Consider the following 21318-nt stretch of genomic DNA (forward strand, 5'->3'; position numbering starts at 1 on the left):
CTGGTGATTATGATCACCTATAGTCAAGTGGGATTACAAATGTTTTAGAATCTCCACAAATGAGAGAGGTGTGACTATAAAATTACATATGCATGAGATCAAACAACTGATTGCAGGAGCCACACAGAAAAACTAGTCTCTCATTCTGGCCAAGGTTTATGCATTTGAATTGTAAATTCAGAGATCCTGGCTCAGTTTACTCCTCTTAATAAGCCTGTGATCACAGCTTTTACATTAAAATCATCTCTTCAACAGAAGAAACCTAAAATCCAAATTTATTCATTGTTCTTTTTAAATGGCCTCTATAAACGCATAGTTCAAAAAATGATTTCCTCATGGCCCAAGTAAACCCGGGGCGGGGAAACGACTTCCCAGCCACAGTTTGTAAAGGCACCAGTTTTGTAGAGGGCGTGCAAACTGTGAGAATCCCATGGACCCAGTCCTGAGCACATCCCGGGCGATGAATCAGTGCTTCCACCAGCCACTTCCCCAGTATGCAGCCTGAGTCCTCCCAGGCTCCTCTCTGCTCTCCCCTCCCCTCACGTGGCCAGCCCCCTCTGACCATGACGCCACTCTCCACAGACAGGCAAGGGAACACCTGCCAGAGGGTGACTTCACCACACCAATCACTCTGACAACAGCCCAAATAAAACCGTGTCATTGAAACCACAAACAACAGTGCAACAGGGCTGCGGAATTCAGAGTCACAGAAGAGGGAAGAGAGCATGCGCCTTACTGCCACGCACAGAACACAGTTCCCCGCGCTGTTGCTTGGAGACACACTCAGACAGGGCACCCGGAGGGGAGAGTGAGGAGGCAGAAAGCACTGGCTTTGAGCCCAGTACGACTCCTTACTAGGGATGCAACCTTGGGAAACACTGACCCTCTGTCCGCCTATTTTCCTATCTGTAGCTTGGAATAACAGTAGGACCCAACTCAAGGCGTTGTCCTAAGATACCAAGCACTTAAATAGAAAATGAAGTGCTTGCCATTTGATTTGAGTTCATTGACTTTCATTGTATTATTAAATTGAGATTTCATGGCAGGTCTATCTCCCCTGTATATTACTAGACATTCTGGAGCCCAGAGTGCCCCTCTTTGGCAAACTGCTGGCTGCACCATTAAGGAGGATGGGGAAGAAGCCGGCATTTCAGTCCTGGTTTTGCCTCTGACCAGAGGAAGGACTTGAGATAGTCACTTAACTTGGTGTCAGTTTCCATCTCTGCCAGATAAAAGTGTGATTGTCTAACACAGCATCGTTTCCTCTCCTTACTGTTCAGTACTAGATTGTCAACACGAATAGCAAAGGTACACATTCTAGGTGTCCAGGATCTGTCTCCTTTGGAACCTGGAGTTCTCTTCCTCCATGCCTGCTCCGCCCCCAGGAATGTCAGGGCAGGCTGGGCAGGGCTCAGTGCCTGGGAACTGTTTGCAAGGCCTGCCTCCCCCTGCAGTTCTCTAGCCAAGGCCGGCATCTCTAATAAGCATTTTAGGCAGTGATGTGCCACTTAGAAATTTTTCCTTTCAGTAGGAACAGTCAGAGGAGTTTAACTCTTCTGAATCTGACTTCTTGGTAGGAACTCAAGAGGGGAAAAAAACCACAAGGGGTTTTAAAAAAACAAAAACAAAACCATCAGGGCAAGAGGAAAGTCCATATTCTACTGGCTGGCTAGATCAAAAATGGTCCAGTGCACCCACACTCTGACTGCAAGCTTATTTGGGCACAGAAGCAGCACCAGACTCATTCTGAGCCAGAGAGGAAAGGAACATTTCAAACTTCTCTTGCCATGCCTTTTGGAATGCCATCCTTTCAGCTCAACAGGAGTTGCTCATCAGTACTACTAATGGGAACTTTTAGATCACCTTCATAGTCACCTCCCCCAAGGAGATGCAGTGGTCAAGAGCATAACAGCATCTCCCAGTATCTGAAAAGTCTTTACAGTTTCATTAAGTGCTTTTATTGCTATGCTCTCCTTTGATCCCTATAACAATGCTGCCAAATGGCCAACACAGGTATTATTATCCCCATTTCAGAGATGAAAACATACTGAGTGAAGTTAAAGATGAGCAGGTCAGGAGCAGAGCTGGGACGGGAGTCAGGGCTGACTTCCTCCACTATCATCATGGGTCCCTGCCACCAAGTGAGCACCCTCTCACGCACAAAAAGTGGTCTTGAGGGTGTCGAGGAAAGACTATTGGGCCAAGTGTGAGGGGCTTGGTTTCAGTTTTGATTCTGCTCTGAGCTGGGGGCCCTAGGACAAGTTACTTGCCTTCTTTGGAGAAAGGTTCCTATCTAGAAAACAATGTTCTTCAGCTCTAAATTTCGAAACTCATTCCATGCCTCCTTGGAATGACCAAGCTGACATTCTGTTTGGGTTGGTAAACTGTATAGTAATAGCAGTCTAAACGACAACCGTCAGTGGAAATGTGTATGGGGAATTTTAATTCGGTTTGAAAAAAATTCATGGTGGAAAGTTATATCTGCATATTATGGAAAAAGATAATTCTAGAAAACCCAATGGTCTTCTTCCTCCATTTTTCCATGCCCCAAGAGCAACCACTTTCAACTCCTTTAGCTGCTCTTTAGCTATTTCCCTCCATATCTCTAAATAACATGTTTATGTAACTTCTCAACTTTTCAGTTTTAGACTTTATCTATTGACCTTGCACTATGGAAGATGAGTTTTATGCTTTCTTTCAACAACTCCCACCGCTACCACACACATGCACACTTCCTGTCCCCCATGCTACCAATGGACTTCTATCAGTTTGAATGGATCAGTATTCTGTGCTTCCGGTGTAATGACAGTGAAAATGCTACACACTGCTAGGTTCTATTGTACCCAATGAGTCATCTTCCTTTTCTGTATAATATTATGTTTCTCTGGAGTTAATCATGAACTGGTTTGCTTAATTTTCTATCTACTGATTACTTATTCAACCCCTAACTCTCTTCTAGTTGTGCAAGTCTCAGTACATTCAAACACATCAGGAATTCTGCCGATTTCACCTGCCTGAAATGATTTCTCCAGGAGCCTCTGAGCAGCTCTAACCTGGACTAGTGTGGCTTTGGGCTGTGGCACAGATACTGTCCTGTGATTTCTCTTCCCCTGATCCTGGAACTCTTCATTCTCTATTTTGCTGGCTTCCTTTTTTCTTAGAGTCTCTTAGCTGATGTTCTCATTTTGATAGCGCTTCCTTTAATAGTCTCCTGAGAGGGGGTATGTGAGAGGTAAAATTTTGGAGATCTCATGTCTGACAATGTTTTCATCTAACCTCACATGTAATTGATAGTTTGGTGAGATACAGAATTCTACATGGGAAATCATTTCCCCTTAGAATTTTAAAAACTTTCCTCCATCATCTTTTAGTTTCCAAAATTGCTGTTCAGAAGACTAATATGAGTCTAATTCTAGCTCCTTTATAGGAAACCTGTTGTTTTTCTTTGGGAAAAACAAGGGTCTACTCCTTGTCTTTGGTGTTCTGAAATTTCATCATAATCCTTCCTTAGTGTGGATTTAATTTCATCCATTATAATAGGAATTCAAAAAACTTGACAGAAAACTTGTGTCCTTCACTTGAAAATTTTCTGAATCATCTCTTCAATTATTTTACCCTTTCCATCCCCCTATTCCCCTTCTACGTATTATTTTTCATTTCTACTCTTAGATTCTTAATTTGTTAATAGTTTCCTTTTCTTTTTGAGCATTCCTTCTTTTTTAAGAACATTCTATTCTTCTTTCATGGATGTCATATCTCCATTTATTTCTCTGTGTTTGTTAAAAACAGGACTATTTTCCTTTTGGTTCCCGCCTGGTGCCTGGCGCCCCCCCCCCCCCCGTCGCTTCATGTTTGTTTCCTCTAATTTGTTACTTTAAAAACAAACAAACAAAACCCCCTCTGTCTTTCATATCAGATGCTTTCCTCAAATGCTTGGTAATTTTTGGTTATCTGCTTATATTAAAGACTGGGGTATTAAAAAGCTAAGTATGATTTGGGGTGCACGAGAGAGGTTTATTCACTGTTACAATAAACGATTGGCTCATTTCCTTGGGGGAACTTCAGTTTGTTCAGTGTTTCAGTGAAGTTTCCAGCTCCTACTAGGAGGTATACATCTGGTTGCCCCTGTTTGGAACAAAGTTAGGGGAGGAAAGCATGAGTCTCCAATTAAATAGACAGATGTACCCTTAGCTCCACTGCTTGTGCATGGTGACATCCAAAGAATGATTTAGCTCAGAGGAGTGGGGCAGTTTCTCAGAGGGAATTTAGGATCTAATTGCTACTTAAACAGATTTTTAAACAATATTCAATTGTTAATCCATGTTCTACACCACTTTCAGACATAACTGGTGCCATCAATTCCTGGACCAGTTTGGTAATATTCTAGATTTTCCCCATTACTGGACTGGAATTCAGCTTTCTTATCTGGTAAGTCAGTGACCTGTATTCCATTGGCTTTCCAGCCTCCAAAATAGTTGCTGATATATTCTCAAATGTGGTCTTGTGGGTTATCCTTTAAAAAGGCTCTTTACAAATCATCCTAGTGGATTTTGAGGATAGAATAGAATTAAATATGTGTGTTTAACCTGTTATCGCTAATCTTTTTGTTTAAGCTCCTTTATTCTGTCTTTGACATAGTAAAATAGTCAAATATACTTTGGACCAACAATATAATAACGTTATTTGTAAAGGAATATTAATCCACTGGAAAACTTACAGTTCCTTTGCGTCATTTATCATTGTCCATATTTCAGCTCTCATTTCTGCCTAGTACCTATCTGTAGGCCTGGTCCTGCCCAGTGGATTTGTAATTGGAGCCTTTCAAATATCTACTTGACCATTAATCCATGGTGAGCAATGTGCAAAGCCAGCCAAGACCAAACAATATCAATTTTATTTACTGTCTCTTGGGCAATGGACAATTTTCTTTCTCAGGTTATTTATGAAAGCTGAATCATTTGCATGTCTATTATTTTAGTTCTGGAATGGCTATTCCCTACCTGTTTAAAAATCCCAAGCCCCCAAATTTAATCAAGTCACAGAATTCCTTAATTTGAAGAATTGTACAAATTGTGGAAAAGTGTGCTGAGGAACATGGCCCCTGGCATCACACTGCCTACAATTGAATTTTTGCTTTCCTCTATATATTCTCCAAGCCAGGCTTCAGCAATACGTGAACCGTGAACTCCCTGATGTTCAAGCTGGTTTCAGAAAAGGCAGAGGAACCAGAGATCAAATTGCCAACATCTGCTGGATCATGGAAAAAGCAAGAGAGTTCCAGAAAAACATCTATTTCTGCTTTATTGACTATGCCAAAGCCTTTGACTGTGTGGATCACAATAAACTGTGGAAAATTCTGAAAGAGATGGGAATACCAGACCACCTGGCCTGCCTCTTGAGAAATCTGTATGCAGGTCAGGAAGCAACAGTTAGAACTGGACATGGACCAACTGACTGGTTCCAAATGGGAAAAGGAGTAGATCAAGGCTGTATATTGTCACCCTGCTTATTTAACTTCTATGCAGAAACGCTGGGCTGGAAGAAGCACAAGCTGGAATCAAGATTGCTGGGAGAAATATCAATAACCTCAGATATGCAGATGACACCACCCTTATGGCATAAAGTGAAGAGGAACTAAAAAGCCTCTTGATGAAAGTGAAAGAGGAGAGTGAAAAAGTTGGCTTAAAGCTCAACATTCAGAAAACAAAGATCATGGCATCTGGTCCCATCACTTCATGGGAAATAGATGGGGAAACAGTGGAAACAGTGTCAGACTTTATTTTTGGGGGCTCCAAAATCACTGCAGATGGTGATTGCAGCCATGAAATTAAAAGATGCTTACTCCTTGGAAGGAAAGTTATGACCAACCTAAATAGCATATTCAAAAGCAGAGATATTACTTTGCCAACAATCTGTTTAGTTAAGGCTATGGTTTTTCCAGTGGTCATGTATGGATGTGAGAGTTGGACTGTGAAGAAAGCTGAGTGCCGAAGAATTGATGCTTTTGAACTGTGGTGTTGGAGAAGACTCTTGAGAGTCCCTTAGACTGCAAGGAGGTCCAACCAGTCCATCCTAAAAGAGATCAGTTCTGGGTGTTCGTTGGAAGGACTGATGCTGAAGCTGAAACTCCAATACTTTGGCCACCTCATGCGAAGAGTTGACTCATTGGAAAAGACCCTGATGCTGGGAGGATTGGGGGCAGGAGGAGAAGGGGACGACAGAAGATGAGATGGCTGGATGGCATCACTGACTCGATGGACATGAGTTTGAGTGAACTCTGGGAGTTGGTGATGGACAGGGAGGCCTGGCGTGCTGTGATTCATGGGGTCGCAAAGAGTCGGACATGACTGAGCCACTGAACTGAACTGAACTGGAAATATAGATAAAGTCACTTTTCCTAGTGACTGACACATAGAAAAAAACTCAATAGGTGTTAGCTAATTCTAATCATTATTCTACAATATTTTTAAGGACTTTGGAATAAAATTAATAGATATGCATTATGTGTAACTATGACTTGACAATGAGACAATCTTTCACCCCTCAGTGATAGAAGAGAAATCATAGTGTTATTTATGGGTAAATTATAAATTTAGCACCTGTTAAGTTCAAGAAGAAACACAGTCAGGTAAAACAAGGTCTCAGGTCAGAACCCTAGTGGGACATGACTGATGGAATGTGCACATCGGATGGATGAACAGCATCCAGAGGTATGTCCTGCTATTATATTTTAAAAGGATACTGCCAGAGTCTGAACTATGGTGACAATAACCAAGGCATTTCTGCAGTACTGACAGAGAAAGTTGGGCTCTGGGGTAACAAGGAAATCCTTACATCTCAGTAGCTTAACAGGGTTAGGGTTTCCAAGTCTGACGTATCAGCAGTCCTTCCCTATCTTGCTTTTCTACCATCTGGAGCACGTGGTCTCCTATGTCCCCACAGGAGAGTAGAGAGAGAGAAAAGGCACATCAATTCTGCAATGCCTTGCTTGAGAACTTGCACTGTATCCACTAATGTTCTGTTTGCCAGAACTCAGTCTTTTGGCCACAGCCTAACTTGGGGAGACTTGGAAAAACGATAGCCTGTGTACCCAGAATGACAGACAGGGTGGTGAGCAGAGAGCTTCACACAAGCCACTCCCTTTTTGGAGATCTATCTGGACAGCCAGCTGCTTTCTCCAGGGAACCCTTTTCTGTCTCTTCACTGAGTACCCGAGGTTGTACACTGTGGACTGCCAATCTCTTTGCTCAAGTCCCATGGAACCCCATAGGGGCCAAAGCCTGAAACTTTTGTGATCAGTACTCAAGATGATGAGAACCTAGGCAGACAATATAGTTGGAGCTCCATCTCTAGAGGTGAGTGGGTCTGGAATTTGCTGACTAAAACCTGGTCTTCAAAATGAGCCCTGCACCACTATATCCCTCGCCCTTCATTCCACCAGTTCTGCCTTATGGCTGAACTTAAAGATTCCAGTGGATGACAGTTGAGGGACTAGGAAGAAAAGAAATTAGAAAATTATATCTTTATGACAATTATTAGGTCAGACCTAAAGAAAACAATATTTTGTATAACGTATCATAGTTTACACAAAGTAGTTTTATCTCTGATGCCTTATTTTACCATCAAAATCATCTGAGAACTAAGTAGCAGAATGATCATAATTTTACATATCAGAAAGTGAAAAAGAATGGAAGCACCACATTCAAGGTCACTCAGTAGTTGCTGCTGGAAGTGACCTTGGAGCCTGGGTCTTCTCACTCATGCCTAACTTTGGCTCTTCCTTTCTGTGTCTTGGGCTTCCCTTGTGGCTCAGACAGTAAAGCGTCTGCCTGCAATGCGGGAGACCCAGTTTCGATCCCTGGGTTGGGAAGATCCCCTGGAGAAGGAAATGGCAATCCACTTCAGCACTCTTGCCTGGAAAATCCCACGGACAGAGGAGCCTGATAGGCTACAGTGCATGGGGTTGCAAAGAGTCGGACAACCTGAGCGACTTCACTTTCTTTCACTTTCTGTGTCTTAGTTGCTTGACAAACCTTATTCTGTGCTACAGACATAAATAAGGTCTTTGAACTTAAGTCATTCAGAATTCATCTGGATAAAGAAGCCTATTGCATTTCATAAAACAACCTATAAAAAATTAGGAAAGACTATATAATTAGGGATTAATTGAGTTCTTCCGATCCAAAGGGATAATTTTGCACAACAAAGACTGAAGTATTTAAATGGTCCCCAAACCCCACACAGTCTCACGTCTTCGCATCCTTGTCCAGTCTGCTCCTTCAATACTGAGGACCTTCTCTTAGGTCTTAGCCCAACATTGTCATCTGGCTACTGCTGGTTCACACGCTACTCCCTTCTCCCCAGATCATCCCCAAGGTCCCCAGGCAGTTAGTCAGTCTGCCTTCTTCAAGGCACCTTGCACATGCCTCTTCTGTCCTGAGCACAAACCACATATGTGTTCATATTGTTGGGTGGAGGTGGGCAGGACAGAGAGAGTGTGTGGCATCTTTTTCTCCTTTAGTTAAGTCTTTGATTTTCTGAAGGTAGGAATCAAGCCTTTTCCTGCTTTGCATCTCTAGGGTCCAGTGTATTTGCTGACATGAATGAAAGGTTCATGAAATGAAAAAAATAAATAATCTGGAAGAGAGATTGTTAAGAGCTTCCTAAGGTGCCCAGTATAGTCCCATTAGGTGTCTTTCCTAAGCCTGAATTCTAGAATTTTGGAGGCAGGGGACCAGAGCTGAAGAAAATGGGTGGAAGAGTAGAAAGAGGCTGCATGAGTAGATGCTTAAAAATTTTTGCAGTTTGTGACTGCAGCCATGAAATTAAAAGATGCTTGCTCCTTGAAAGGAAAGTTATGACAAACCTAGACAGTGTATTAAAAGCAGAGACATTACTTTGCCAACAAAGTTGAGTATAATCAAACCTATGGTTTTTCCAGTAGTCACGACAGATGTGAGAGTTGGACCATATAAAGGCTGAATGCTAAAGAATTGATGCTTTTGAACTGTGGTGCTGGAGAAGACTCCTGAGAGTCCCCTGGACAGCAAGGAGATCAAATCAGTCAATCCTAAAAAAAATCAACCCTAAATATTTATTGGAAGGACTGATGCTGAAGCTCCAATACTTTGGCCATCTGAAGTGAAGAGCCAGTTCACTAAAAAAGACCCTGATGCTGGGAAAGATTGAGGGCAGGAGGAGAAGGAGGCAATAGAGGATGAGATGGTTAGATGGCATCACCAACTCAATGGACATGAGTTTGAGCAAACTCTGGGAGATAGTGAAGGACAGGGAAGCCTGGCATGCTGCAGCCCATGGGGTCATAAAGAGTTGGACACAACTGAGCGACTGAACAACAAATACTCCTGTCACCAGAATACAAAGCCCCCCACGCATGACCATTCTGTTCTCCCACCCCCTCGCTATGCTATTGGACTTTGTTCACCATTTCTTTTTAATTAATTGATCTGGCTGCAATGGGTTTTAGCTCGAGGGCTCAGCAGTTGAGTTTGACATGGGTTTGACTGCCCCTCTGCATGTGGGGTCTTAGTTCCCTGAAGAGGGACTGAATCTGCATTCCCTGCATTGCCAGGCAGATTCTTAAACACTGGACCACCAGGGAAGTCCTTTGTTCACCAACGCTGACCTGACCCATGCTGCTTGCAAAGTGCTGCCTTTGGCATGGCAATGAATCTACTTCTCTGTGTGCAGAGAGCCCATGAATGTGGAGGAGCAGGGGGTAGAGTTAGCAGCATGGTTTCTGAGTGTTTTCCCCCAAAGGTCTCTCCCAACCCTTAAGGGGTGTTCTTTGCTTAGGCACTGGGAAGCTCTGACTCTGTGTGCAGAAGTGCATGTAGAGTGAAAGGGGTTGCTAAAATGTAAAATTCTCCAACTTCTCTTCCCATAGTTTGACTTCAAGGAAGTCACCTAAGCAAACAGCGTTTCAGTTGACTCCTCTATAAAGAATCTAATGATACTTTGCCCAACTCATGAAGGAGTGGTGAGGCTTAATTAACCAATGCTCATTTCTTTCAGCACTTTGGATGCCCTCCATGGGTACAAAATTATGTTATTACTTGGAATAATAATAATAGTTCCCCCTAATAATTCTGTGTTATTATTACATTTAAGGAACTGTATTAGAGGCCTTCTGGATCTAGTTTAATACCTATAAATGTCTCTCCCTGGCAAAACAAGGGAGCATTGCCCGGTGATTATGGTTTGTCTCACATTTCAAAACTAGATAGTTCAAACCCTCAGAAGAGTCCTTAAAAGAGCCTGGCCAAGGGGGACCTTTTTTGATTTCAATTCGTTGGACCACTGAAAGCACTTAACTTTCACAAGGTGGCCGGCTTTCAAAGTGAGGGCTTGGCAACTCTGAGGGCCCAACCCAGCACTGAAAAGATAGGCGCAGAGCCCAGATCAGCAGGCCCAGCCTTCCCCTGCAGCCGGAGCGAGGTTCCCGTATCACAAATCCAATTATTGCTGCCCCCCAATTTATTTCCATGATTTCCCCCTGCTCTCAGAGTCCAAGCTAAACACCTCCCCGAGGCATGCACTCCTTTCAAGTAGTAGGTACCCTGATTGCACCCTGACTTCATCTCTAGACACCCTCCCTTGTGAGCTCCATGCCTCCATCCTGATGTTTTCTTTCCCCAAACACAGCAGGATCTCTCTCTCTCTCGGGCCCTTTAATAAGGTATTCTGCAGCCTCTGCCAGCTCCTTCTTCCCTGTCCCCAGTGTCCCACCACAGCCTTTGTTTCCTGTGCCAAAGAGCTTGGCAGTGAGGATCACACTTTCCTGTTGTATTCCAGGTTTGCCCATGAAACTGAGTGGGAGCACAAAGCATACCGATCTTATGCTCTGCGTCTGCGCACAGTAGGTGCTTCATCAGTATTTGTTGAATGTGCGAAAGAATAGAGTCTCACTCTCTTTTCTCTTCTGTTCACTATATCCGATGCTCTCTCACCCTTCTCCTTTCCTACTCTTCCCCAATCACGGGTAAGGAAAATGGGTAAAAAGGGGAGAAAAGGAAAGAAGGAGTAAATTCCTTAAAGGAGAGACATATTGCAAGTGGGAAGGATGAGGAACAAGGCCAAGTGAGAAAGGAAGAGGAAAATCTGGGAGGGGGAGATCCGACGTGGAACTAGGGGATCAGCACATGGATTCTCATCTGCTAAGATTAGATGATAACCATCCTTAAATTTTCTTTTTCGGGAATAACTCTCCATATAAAAGAACAGGAGGGAAGAGGGAACCTGCTAGCATACTTAATGTACCTTATCTGCTTTATTATTTCACTCATGCTATGAGACAGCGATGATTGCCAAAGGTAACGGAAGAAGGCAGAAAAGTTCAGAGAGGTGGAGTGCCCTGCTCAAGGTCACACAGCTTAATAAGCAGCAAAGCCCAGCATGAAACCCAAATGTGGGTGAATTCCATCCACTTAAAAGAACAACATGCCCACTCCACTGACAGAGCATTTTTCCTCTGGGACCCTCAAGTGTCCCTTCTCTTTGAGATGCAAAAGAGAAAGGGGTAACATAACCAAAAAGGAAAAAAAAAAACCAACACCAAAACTTAGCATCCAGTTACATGTTAAATGCTACACTTTGAAGAGTGATTTCTTATGTTAGCATGAAAACAAAAAAGAATAAAAGATTTCTATTTTCTTTCATCAGAAGGAAAATGAGTTGAACTGATTTTCCTTGGCTCTCGGTTTCTCTCTCCTTTTATTAGGTACATGTCTCTGAGTCCCTTTGCATAAGTAGGCCCAATAAGCATGTTGTTAATTCCTCATCACAGCAATATTTTCTGCCATGGTTTGGGCCTGGCAGACACAACCACGCTTATGCACTTCTGCAAAGCTAGCACAATGAAGCCCAACAGAATATACCCTTCACCACTGTTTGCCCTTTGAAAGGCTCTGTGACACCAATTAAGAGATGCTGGAAGTCCATTTGCTTACTGACATCTAAATAACTTGGTTGCAGTCTCTGGTTTTCGAGGTCTAAATTCCCCCTCCCTTTAGGGAACAAGATTAAAAACAAAAGTCCTCATAGATCGAGCAACTGTCTTGTCTTTGATTTATGCTATTACAGGAACTGTGGTCCTTGAAAGAAACTCCATCACTACCATCTTGAGGACGGAGATGCAGTTAACTAGCCAATCCTTCAAGAGACTGCTCTGATGCTGTTGAACTTTTCATGAAACAATAATGCAAAAGAAAGATTATTTTAAATAACACGATACAGATATACATCTGCTATGAAGTGAGTTGAGGCTTAGAAATATCTTGTGTAAGAGAACCAAGTTGATTATCAATAATAACACATTTCTCCTGAAAATACTAGGTAACTTTGCCTTTCTTCATTCCTGGGCCTGTCTTTGTAAAGGGAAGAACGAGAACCAAAACCTATCTGTGATTCAATCAGAAAATGCAAATGAGGTCAAGTTTCTTACAGGCTTGTGAGATTTCCCTAGAGAAATTTCCACAGCGTCTGGGCGGCTGCCGGTGCCCTTCGGAGGCTGGGGCTTGTCTGTGGAGTGAAAGGCAGGCAGTGCAAGCCGCCTCTGTCTTCCCTGGGACTGCGGGCCAGCTGGACATTGAATTCCAGTAAAGGACTTCTGAGAGCTTTGGGAACACTATCATCCAGGGACTGGGGTCATGCAAGATGCACCCAGGAAATGGTCTTCTTTTCGCAGGTGCAGCTCACATCGTGCCTCTCTATCCTGCCTCAGACTGAGGACCCTGTACTGCAAATGAGGCAGGGGGAAGGTTCCCTGTGAAGAAGACGTGCTAGAAGCATCCTGCCTGCCTCTGGGATGGTGATTCCACTCCTGTGAACACTGCAGGGAAACCTGGAAGGAAAACTCTCTTACACAAGCCCTCCACTTCCTGACAACTTAAAAAGTGTGTCTGTGTCTGTGTGTGTGTGTGTGTGTGCGCGCGCACACACACACCATTTCACACAGCTCCGTCCTCTCCTGGGCCACGGAAGTCTGAAGCTATCCTGCTATCTTGCAATTGGGAAACTCGTTGTTTGGGACAAGCTGACAAGTGATGCTACAAGTCAGGACGCTGCCCTCTGCCTTCCAGGGACTTGAGGGTGGCTCACGGAGTTTATAGGCTTTCTCTTTGCTCACACAGGTTTCAGCATGTGTTCTTTCAGTGGCCTTTTTTTTTTTTTCCCAGAGATAGGTAAACATTGCCCATCAAAACCACATGCTAGTTCCCTTAAGTTATAAAAGACCAGACAGTATTTGGAGCTGGCCTTCCAGGGGCTGAGAAAAGCTGAGGAAAGACAGAACCTGCCCCAACCCCCAAACCGCCCCAGCTCTGAGCGAGCCGGAGGTCTCACAGAAAGCAAACCCTTGATTAAATGCTTCATACTCAGGAAAAGAGCTGGTGAGAATGAGGCCTAAGTTGCTTGAAGGGAGTTTAAGATTTGAGGTCAAAAAGTGCACTCTCTTTCCTGTTAAAATTTTTTTTTTAATGATTTTTGAGCTAAATGTGATTCTTCTGGCCTGGAGCTTTCACACTGAGAATGAGCATGGGGGTGGAGGGACAGCGAGGGAGGGGGCAGGTGTACAGGTCTTACAGGAAACGCAGAGGAAAACAACACAGGTTTCCCCTAAGCTGCAAAAACGGCACATCTGGAGGTCCCAACTCCACTACCAGCCAGCCTTGTCTCAGTTTTTCCTTTCTGAGCTTCCCTCCACCATGTGTGTCTCAAAGCAAAGGTGCAGTTTACAGACATGAGAATGATGGCGAGGGAAGCTTGTGAAAAGGCACATTCCCAGGCCTTGCTCTGAAGGATGCTGGATGTGGTCCAGAGATCTGGAAAGGAGACAGCTGATTTCTAGTCTCCACCCCCAATTCCAGCCCACCCCAGCTCTGCTGCCTGAAGAATTTAGACTTTCTGGACATGAGCATGATGACCAGAGCAGCAGCTGCCCCATTATCAGGGTCCATCTCACTTCAGCCAGGTGTCCCAGTTACACTGTCCTCTTTGCAGGGCCTCCAGCCTTGGCCAAGATTGGCTCCTCCCACCAGCCCCAAAGAAGACTCCAAAAGCTGGCCGGTTGGCTATACAAGGGATCTACCCTCCACTGAAGACGCTCGCAATGCCTCCAAGCTTTCCAATTACTGGAGGTGGTGTGTGCTCCACTTCTAGGCAACTCCCCGCCTTGCTGCAACTTCCTTCTGTCTCCCTGCTCCTGGCAGCCTGCCCATCACCTTCAGGCTGACTCCTAACTTGCTCCTCTGATCAGCATGGTCTGAATCTCCTTGGATCAGGAACTCCTAGACCACTGTGCTTCATTTCTTGAGCTACCCAGATCCTAGTGCCAGGGGTTCCCCAAACCTTTGGCCCCCCCAGAAAAGTGGGGCTCACTAGTCTCTCTCCCATCAACAAAGTGTCCTGGATAGGTCGATGTGACTGGCAACTCACCACATTTACCCTAGAAGTAATATCTCCCTCTACTGCATTCCCCAAAGGCTTGGGACAAACTTCTATCATTTCATATCATACTTCAATTATCTGTATCTATCTCTACACAGGCTGTGAGCTCTCTGATGCCCAGGACTATAGCTTACTCATCGTTGCATGAGTACGGGGCCTCTTGATATGAGAGAAACAGTTACTGAGCGCTTACTACCAGGCAGGCCCTGTGCTAGGTGCTTTCAGGCGATATGCCACCTTATCCTCACAACAACTCTCCAAGAGCAGCACTTTCATGAATTCCACATGAACAAATGAGCCAGCGAGGCCAAAGAATTTAGGTAACTTGACCCAAGTAACACAGCTAGTAAGTGGTCAGGTTAGGATCAGAATCCCAACAGTCTGACTCCTGAGTTCCATAGTAAGAGTTCATTCAAAGTCTGCTGAGTAAATTAAAAAAAAAAAAAATGAGCAAGAGGAAGCAGCCACAGAAGCACTGTATTTGGAGTTAAAAGGAACTTTGAGGCCAGTTAGTGCAAAATCTGATTTTATGCTGGAAAAACTGAGGGTCAGAGCAGTGTGGTGATAAGGGTCCCCCAGCTGCGGATGAGATGGCTGGGGGCAGAGTACGACTCCATCGCCTCTTCTCTGTGTGAGCCTGGGCAAGTTACCTAGGTTTCCCATTCCTCAGTTTCTTCATCTATGAAGTGGGGATGGTAACACCAGAATTTATCTCATTCTTTGGTTGTAAGGATTAAATGAGATAATGCAAATTTCTTACAACTGGTATAAAGACATGCTCTTTCTGATAAACACAGGAAAAATGCTCAACATCACTCATTAGTAGAGAAATGCAAATCAAAACTACAATGAGATTACCTCACACTAGTCAGAATGGCTATTATCAAAAAGTCTACAAACAATAAATGCTGGAGAGAGTGTGGAGAAAATTGAACCCTTTTGCACTGCTGGTGGGAATGTAAAATGATACAACCATTATGGAGAATAGTGTGGAGATTCCTTAAAAAACTAGGAATAAAGGTACCACATGATCCAATAATCCCACTACCGCCCTGAGGAAACCATAACTGAAAAAAACACCTGCACCTCAGTTTACACTGCAGTACTATTTACAATAACCAAGACGTGGAAGCAATCTCGATGTCCATCGATAGATGAATTGATAAAGAAGCTGTGGTACATATATACAATGGAATATTATTTAGCCATAAAAGGGAACACATATGAGTCAGTTTAATGCAGTGATGAACCTAGAGCCTATTATACAGAGCAAAGTAAGTCAGAAAGAGAAAAACAAATAGTGTATATTAAAGCACATATATGGAATCTAGAAAGATGGTACTGATGAACGTATTTGCGGGGCAGCAATGGCGATGCAGACACCGACGTGGACACGGGGGTGGTGGAGAGGGTGAGAAGAATGGAGAGAGTAGCATGAAGGTATATACACTACTATATGAAGGACAGGGAAGCCCGGCGTGCTGCCATCCATGGGGGTGCAAAGAGTCGGACACGACTGAGCAACTGAACAACCACAACTATATGTAAAACAGAAAGCCAGTGGGAATTAGCTGTATGACTCAGGGAGCTCAAACTTGTGGGTACTCTGTTACAACCTAGAGGGGTGGGATGGGGTGGGAGGAAAGATCAAGAGGGAGGGGACATATGTATACCTATGTCTGATTCATGTTGATGTATGGAAGAAACCAACACAATATTGTAAAGCAATTACCCTTCAATTAAAAATAAATAAAAAATAAATTCATAGAAAAAAAGCAGCTCTCTTTCAATGTCAGCTATTGTCATTATTAGCAGAATTGCCACACTCAAACTGACAATAATCTTTGAAGTCACAAGTCCAACTCTGATTTTATCGAGGAGGAAATGAAGCTTCAGTTTCATGTTTCCTTGCACAACTAGCACTGTTAGAATTTGATCATTAAAAAACAAAAGCCCAGGGACCTCCTAGTTTAATGCCCTCATTTTGCAAACGAAGAAGCTGTATCTCAAGGAGTCAGATGACTCGCCAAAGTCTCCACCTCATCAAGGCACAGCTGGAAGGGGACTTGGGTCTCCTGACTCTTGCTGCAGAACCGTCGGTGAGTCAGCCCATTCCCCACCTCCCGCTTGTCCTGGGCCTCTCAGTGCAGGGACAGTGAGTCTGACCGTCCATGACTCAAGTTTATTAGAAACACTGCACGCCGGAGCTCAAATTCACGGCAAGCAAGTCCATCAAGCTCCAGTTCTTTCATATGACAGATGGGTAGGATTACCGAATCACATTGCAACTGGGGATTTGAGAGAGGTACACTGGAAGGCGGCGGAACTCCCTTCCAGTAGACTGACCGGTGAGTGGGTGAGTCAGCTTTTGTGCTGCAAGTACCTAAGCCTGTATACTCTAGCCAGCACTCAGCAAGCAACACTCACACTCTCTGGGGCCATCTAGCATCAGTGGTTCTTTATTCTTCTGTGCATTAGCTGCTTTGGAAAATGCAGATACCCAGACCCCAGTCCGGATCAATGATACCAAAATCTCTTGGGGTGGGGCCAGTCATCATTATTTTTCCCCCCATTGGTTATTTCTTTTACACATGGTGGTGCATATGCTTCATATTACTCTCTCTATCCGTTCCACCCTCTCCCTCCTCATCACCCCCAACCCAAGTTTGTTCTCTATGTCTGTGTCTCCATTGTTGTGAACCTAGAGCTGATTGTAAGAGTGAAGTAAGTCAGAAAGAGGAAAACAAATGTCATATATTAATGCATATATACGGAAACTAGAAAGATGGTACTACTGAACCTGTTTTTCAGGGCAATAATGGAGACATAGACAGAGATCAGGCATTTTTATTTTTTAAAGGCTTCTAGGTGATTCTAATACATTCTGAGCTAATCCATAAGGTAATCCACCAGTAATATATAATACTAGGGTAGTGACTCTTAGAGGGTAGGCCCCAAACCAGCAGCATCACTTGGCGACTTGTTAAAAATCCGGATTCTACCTTAGGTCCCTTCCATCATTTTCTCTCATCATACTCTACTGTTAGCTTTCATGCCATTCAGCATGATGTGAAATCATGCCTTCATTCATTTCATGTCTTTGCCTACCCTCCTCTACTCCAGACAGTAGCCTTGATGAATGGAGGTTCTAACCATGCCTGTTGCATTACTCAGAGTGCCTGACACACAGCAGGAGAACTCAACAAATACAGATTCAGTGAGTGAATGAATGTTGAGTATGTATAGGTAAGACAGAGGTACTATTGAAGTTTTTCATTATTTCAGATTTAATTGCTATAGCCTTATTGGGTAGAACAAAAGCATATGTAACATGGTTATCTCCTCCAGAAATAAGCAAGTGAATTCAACTCAAGGAGCAGGCAACTAGAATTTTTAAACATCTACCATGAAAAGGAAAAAACAGAAAAAGCAAAGAACTGATGTTGATAAGAAAAAATAAAAAAGGAACTGATGTAAAAACTTTGGCCAAAAGACACTATCTTGGCAAAAGTGTCTTGGCCAAAAGACACTGGTTTTGCCTTAATCACTACTGCTGCTTCAGATCAGGTGCCTGGCTATTTATTAACTCTAGCTTTGGGGCATCCAGCATATTAATAAGCCCTTTGTGGAAAAAATTACATTTAAGACATGGTTCAAGGCCTTTAAACTGTTATGGAAGCAGAGTTTATTGATGTGGAATTATAAAGAGGATAAAATAAGTTAGTAAGTAGTGAAGTGTGATTTCCAGTATTCAGACATGTTGAATGCTGATAAATATGAGTGCTGGTCAGATCAGCTGTCCCAGTTCAGGCTCAGGAAGATCCAAGAAAGGACCTACTGGCACAATCAGGGGGCCTTTGTGGAGGAGGAAGAGGTCTGGGATGTGGAAATATTCTTGACTCCACCAGGCTTTTGGAAGTTAACCTAGTCAGCATTTCTCCCTAGCAGTGCATGGAGAACAGGCTTAATCTATGAGGTCAAGATAAACTGCTCTTGAATGGGGTTTGGGGGTTCAAGTGAGGAGAAACAATTGTTGCAATAAGCATTAAATACCATTTTGCTGACAAAGGCCGACTGGCTCTTTTCAGACGCATCATCCTTTGTAAAAGGGATCCTAAAGTTCAGGTAACTGAGATATTACATTTAATAATAAAATCAGTGTTTCAAATCTCAGTGAACTAGTAGTGATTGAAGCAGACTGGCTGGATTCAAATCTCAGCTCTGCCACTTAATAGCAGTATGCTGCTGCTGCTGCTAAGTCGCTTCAGTCGTGTCTGACTCTGTGTGACCCCATAGACGGCGGCCCACCAGGCTCCCCCGTCCCTGGGATTCTCCAGGCAAGAACACTGGAGTGGGTAATAGCAGTATGACCTTGGAAAATTACATAACCTCCCATTGCCTCAGTTTCCCCATCTGTAAAAATGGAGATAATAATAGCACCTTGCTTGTACTGTGATGATAATAATAATAGTACCTTACTTGCTACTGTGAAGATGAAAATTTCAGATTGTTCCTGACATGTAAGAATTGCTATTCAATCTCAAACCCATGTAATCTGTTGTTTAGATCTACATGCTTAACCAAAAGACTATTCTAAATGAACTCTAACTCAGCTAAGGGACACGAGAGCAGCTGGTTAAGGACAAAATAACCTGATACTTATGGAAAAGGTCACAGAGGTGTCTTCAGTGATGGAATATAAAACATCACCATACTGAAGCCCGCTTGCCCTAGAGCCTATGCTCTGCAAGAAAGAAACCACCACAATGAGAAGCCTGTGCCCTGCAACTAGAGAGCAGCTCCCACTCACCGCAACTAGAGGAAGTCTGTATAGCAATGAAGACCCAGCACAGCCGAAAATAGATAGATAAATACCATTTTAAGACAATACCAATAAAGAAGGTCTGAATAGATTAAAGTAGGACAGGATAGCCCAGAACTTCTAGAACTGTCTTTGCTGATGCTTGGGGATGAATTCAGGGGCCTAGGGCAACATTGTAAGGAACACAACGTTACAGCCGCCGCTGCTGCTTCTGCTGCTGCTAAGTCGCTTCAGTCATGTCCGTCTCTGAGCAACCCCATAGACGGCAGCCCACCAGGCTCCTCCATCCCTGGAATTTCCCAGACAAGAATACTGGAGTGGGTTGCCATTTCCTTCTCCAAGGTTACAGGGTTAATCCTAATTGGAGTCAGTTGACTTCCTCCCTCCCTTCCCTTGTCCCCCCACTGCCGCCCCGCCCCAACTGGTGCCATGGTAATAGGGATAGCTGGGTAGCTTTCTAAATTTCTGTGCCATGTTACCAAGCAGAACTGGAAGAAAGCATAGCAGGGATGGCTCACCACAACCCATCACCACTTTTAGCACATGCGGAGGTACTTCTAAATCTGCACCCTCCATATACACGGAAGGCGTTAATGCAACGACTGCATAGGAAAGTTGGCTTGGATAAGAGTAGTAAAATGAAGCTTTTCTATGGAAGTCACTGTGTCACTAACAACTATGTTCATTATTCATTAGATACCAGAATTTGAACTATGACAAACTATCTCAGAGCCTCATTCAGGAGGTGTGTTTAAATCACTGGAACTCCATACGGGGTCTGATTTGAGGTGGCCTCGTTTATAAGTCCCAAGGCTGGCGAACTCCTAGCACAATCCACAGTCATCTCTGAGTAGGCCTTCTTTCTCCAGTCATCCCCTCTCACCCCAAAATGTGAATTTAAGATGATCTTTGATACGCATAATTTAGATCTAATTCATTATTTTAAGATTTTTTTTTTAATGTGGACCAGTTTTAGTCTTTATTGAATTCGTTACTATACTGCTTCTGTTTTATGGTTTGTTTTTTTGGCTGCGATGTGGGACCTTAGCTCCCCAACCAGCTCTCTAACCCGCACCACTTGCATTGGAAGGTGAATTTTTTTTAAATATAAATTTATTTATTTTAATTGGAGGTTAATTACTTTACAATATTGTCTTGGTTTTGCCATACATCAACATGAATCTGCCACAGGTATACACGTGTTCCCATCCTGAACCCCCCTCCTTCCTCCCTCCCCATGCCATCCCTCTGGGTCATCCCAGTGCAACAGCCCCAAGCATCCTGTATCCTGCATCGAACCTGGACTGGCGACTTGTTTCATATATGATATTATACATGTTTCAATGCCATTCTCCCCAATCATCCCACCCTCTCCCTCTCCCACAGAGTCCAAAAGACTGTTCTATACATCTGTGTCTCTTTTGCTGTCTCGCATACAGGGTTATCGTTACCATCTTTCTAAATTCCATATATATGTGTTAGTATACTGTATGAGTGTTTTTCTTTCTGGCTTACTTCACTCTGTATAATCGGCTCCAATTTCATCTACCTCATTAGAACTGATTCAAATTCTTTTTAATGGCTGAGTAATACTCCATTGTGTATATGTACCACAGCTTTCTTATCCATTCATCTGCTGATGGACATCTAGGTTGCTTCCATGTCCTGGCTATTATAAACAGTGCTGCGATGAACATTGGGGTACATGTGTCTTTTTCAATTCTGGTTTCCTCGGTGTGTATGCCCAGCAGTGGAATTGCTGGGTCATAAGGCAGTTCTATTTCCAGTTTTTTAAGGAATCTCCACACTGTTCTCCAGAGTGGCTGTACTCGTTTGCATTCCTACCAACAGTGTAAGAGGGTTCCCTTTTCTCCACACCCTCTCCAGCATTTATTGCTTGTAGACTTTTATTGTTTGTAGACTATTGTTTTGTAGCTATTCTGACTGGAGTGAAATGGTACCTCATTGTGGTTTTGATTTGCATTTCTCTGATAATGAGTGATGTTGAGCATCCTTTCATGTGTTTGTTA

This window comes from Oryx dammah, unplaced genomic scaffold (assembly GCF_014754425.2).
Source record: "Oryx dammah isolate SB20612 unplaced genomic scaffold, SCBI_Odam_1.1 HiC_scaffold_26, whole genome shotgun sequence".
In the NCBI taxonomy this organism is placed as follows: Eukaryota; Metazoa; Chordata; class Mammalia; order Artiodactyla; family Bovidae; genus Oryx; species Oryx dammah.